The sequence below is a fragment of the Limulus polyphemus genome, unplaced genomic scaffold (genome assembly GCF_000517525.1).
Source record: "Limulus polyphemus unplaced genomic scaffold, Limulus_polyphemus-2.1.2 Scaffold477, whole genome shotgun sequence".
Taxonomy (NCBI): Eukaryota; Metazoa; Arthropoda; class Merostomata; order Xiphosura; family Limulidae; genus Limulus; species Limulus polyphemus.
The window spans coordinates 457,222-461,445 of record NW_013666087.1 but is presented as its reverse complement, the minus strand read 5'-3'; positions in this window follow the sequence as shown (position 1 = coordinate 461,445).

Genomic DNA, 4,224 nt, shown 5'->3' with positions numbered 1-4,224 from the left:
TACATTTGCTGTCATGTTAAACTTATATTAAAGTTTTTCTTCATTACCCATTTAAGCCGTCTCCAGCCATTATAGGTAGAAGGGAAGTTTACATTCGATTGGTTCTAAATTTTAATTTTAGGGATGGCTTCAAAAGAAAGGTTGGAGAAAAAGTGTGGTGTGCAGTCATATAGAACTTTACAAAAAATCATTTATCCAAGTATAAACAGTTTTCACATAGCAGGTCGGTCAAGCAAGTCATTAAGTTCCTTTTGCTTAAGCTACCTCTTGTTCTATGTCATTCATCTATATTATCACCTTTATCTTCTTACAGGAAAGGTACCTGCAATGTTGTACATACTGTGTGTAAACCATTGTGGTAGACGAAATAATAAATTGATCTAAATAAGAGTTTTTTTTTCTTCCCGATATGTAAAAAATCATTACGTGATACAAAAAATGAATATTATTTTCGAAATCTGGGTAGTTGAATTATGAAAAATCCGTTATTAAAACCAAAACTTTTATGACGTTTAAATTTGCAGGCCTGTGTTATTTGTCCTTTACTTTTTGTAGTAAATGAAATAGGTATTTATCCCAAGTCATTTGAATTTGCCTTTCCCAGACATTTCTTAAATCACTTTTTTTCCCCTCATATACTACTTCCATTATGTTCCCATAGAGGGGGGTTGTAGCATTTAGACATTACCTGACCTTACAGTGGAAAAAATCGCTGACTACTTATTTTGACATATTTTTCATCTAGGCAATATTTTTTAGGTATATTATCAATTACACAGGCCTGCAATGGTTTTATTGTCTTGAAATTTTTGCATGTGCTACAGTAATTCCTGTACACTGAATACGAAAATGATATCCATTTTTCCCATCACGTACAGATTTTTCACAAAACGTCATAACGCAATACATAAAAGAAAGACCACGTAGTTTTGAGACTAAAAGACGTATACTTCACACACAAAAATTAGGATGCACATTCGTTTGACATAAATGTTCTTCCCTTTTCTTCAGCTTGTATTTTTTGTTAACTGTTGATCTTTATTAGGAACAATAGTGTGCAGTGCGGATAGACGAAAAATTAATAGATATGTTAATAGTAAAAGATGAGTAACACAAGAATTATAAATATAAATCAACAGTACTGTGACAACACATATCCATCTTTAGAACAACAGGTGAAGACTGTGGTTTAAAACCTGGAGGATGAGTGGTTGATAGACTCTGGTAAACACATGATATTGCACTAATGTCACACTATATTCAAGATAAAGAGGTACTTGTGGATAAGACCAGAGAATCAAGCGAAGATGTTGGGCTACAGTTAAAGGCGAAGAAAACAAATGTGAGTTTTGTGTTAAGGAAGAAAGAAATTCTATGAACAGAGATTAGAGGGAAAGAAAACATCTTGGAAAGAATAAATCAGTTTCTTTATCTTGGACATCCACTATTACAAGACGAACGCCGCGAGAGGGAGATAAGAGTTGAAAGCAAAATTCAATTCCATCAATATCCAAAAAACTTGCCAAAGAAGTCAGAATTATGAAATGCAATGGATAGTCAATCCCCTTATACACGGAACAGATATATTGACAACAGATAATATATCTAAGAAAATATTGGAGGTTTTTGAAATATGATGTACAAGACGAATGATGTAAATAAACTGGACAGGGAATCTATGAAATGTCTCAGTAATGGAAAGAACAAAGATATGAAACAAGTTATAGACATCCTCAAAAAAGAAGAAAGTTAAGATGTCGACACATCTTATGACACGAAAATCCACAGTAGGTTAACTTCTAAGGTAATGTTGATGGCAAGAGACAGATGCACGCAGTCTTACACTGCTAAATTAGGGACGGCTAGCGTAGATAGTCCTCGTGTAGCTTTGCGCGAAATTCAAAACAAACAAGAAAAAGCAGCCAAGTTTTCGAGTACCTAATCAACGATGTACCAGTATAACTTTGTCACATAGTCATAGGTAAGATGTACGTACAAACAAGTAAAATTGGTATTATATGCCACTGGCTGATTTATTTTCGTCATAACATCTATAAGTCATATAGTTAGTGCATTCCTTTCACAGATGCTAATGATAATTCTATTTCACTGTTCTTTCTTTTGCTGCATTCCAGCAGTGTTCCAGCTCTATTTGAGTCCATTCTTTGACATCGTTGATCAATTCTCTTTTTAGTGGATATAATGTAAGACTAGAGGGAAGGCAGCTAGGTATCACCACCCACCATCAACTCTTTTACCAACGAATAATGGGATTGACCGTTACATTTTAACGTCTCCATGGCTGAAGGGGCGAGCATGTTTGATGTGACGGGGATTCGAACCCGCAGATTGCGAGTCGAGCACCCTAACCACCTGGCTTGCTTTTTCTTTCTTTCTTTTAAGAATCTCGGGAGTTCTGTTTATTCAAGAATAAATTTTATATGTGTAATCCATGCGTGTTTTTTAAACTTACACTTAAGTTTTCTTACAAACAACATTAATGACTTTCTCAGGTAGAAATGTGTAAAACTTTTAGGAATTTAGTGTGTTGTAGTTTTAAGTATATGTAGAGATTTTGGCAGCATGAATAACACTGGTTTCTTCCATCAATTCAATCAAATTACTATGACTGACTTTTTTTTTAAGTACAAAATAATAATGGACTAATAAATCCATCCTGTAATGAAAAAAATAAATTTTATACCATTTACAATGACTGGTGTCTTTTAATTCCCGCATAGGACGTCAGAAAGCTAAAGGTCACTGCCTCAAATACTTCGAGAGGCTTTTTAAATTTCTGTCGAGAAAGCTGTTATAGATTGTTCTGTATTGAAACCTTTAATGAATACAGGGTGGTCCAAAATTATATCTCCTATTTTAAATTTTAATAATTAACTAAGGAAATACAACCATGCAGTTTTCAACATCTTGTAACTCAGCTCAAACAGTTTTTATTGACATATCAATGGACTTCTACGTGTGCACCATTAGTGGCTGTCAGTACGCACAACCAATACTCGATTTCAGTCCACGTTCGCTGCAACGTGCCCACAGTTACACTGGTGATGACGTCGTGGTCTTTAGCTTCGTGATGTTTGCTATAGGTGTGCGATACACGATATCTTTAACATACCCCCATACTCTTTTCTGTACTCGCGTCTGTAATTACGCTACACCACTTGCTCTGTTCAGGTCAAAAAGACGCATTGAGCCTTTTCTTGCACGATTGCCATTTTACGGGATAATACTATTTACTGGAGTGAAAAAACAACAAGAAAACATGATAATAAAAACTGTTTGAATTTGGCTACAAGATGTTGAAAACCGCATGGTTGTGTTCCGTTGGTTATCTATTAAATCCTAAAATGTGAAAGATAAATTTGGGCCACCCTGTATTTCTTGAGAAGCATATTGGTTAGGAAACATTGGTTCTAACGCCTAATCAGTTTGGCGTTATTAAAGGCAGTTTCATATGATTTTAATATACCTTCTGTGTACCAATACAACTAAGAATACTGGCAAGACAGTTACTGCTCATATCTATGGTCGACTATTCTTCTCCGAGGATTTTGTGCAAACGATACCCTGAATCTCTTATCTTGGTAGTAATATAACCAGATATAAGCGCTAAGTTGTATGTTAGAGTGAGATGGGCAAAGTCAAAATCATCTTGTACTTGAATGTTTCCATCTTCCGATATATATATTTTTTCTTATATGGTTTACTGAGCGTCTGGTATTTTAACTTGAAGGATTCGAAACTTGAATCGTAGCGAAATTACTAAATATAAACAGAAAAGTAGGGCTAGAAAGATTAATATGGTTTTGGGAAAAGCCGTTAAGTTCTTTTAAAAAGGTTATAACTTACGATAAAGATAATCCATTATGTGTATTAGCAACCATCACCCAGGGTTGGCTCGCTCGTTTACTGCAATTTTGGTATGGTTTTTGTATATTTTAGAGTAAAGCCACATTGAGCTATCTACCGTGTTCACCGCGGGCAATCAAACATCAGATTTTAGCGTTGTAAGTCCGTAGACCTCTGTCCCACCGGGTAACTGGAAACTGTATGACCGTTTACATGGACTATTTTGTTCGAAAAGGGTGTTTAAAAAGCCCCTGAAATAAGACACATTTCTACTTTTTTATAGGCTTTGAACGTTAAAAAACAAGTGTTTAATCAGTTAAATTAGTCAATTATTACCTTTCACAAAGCAGGGTATGT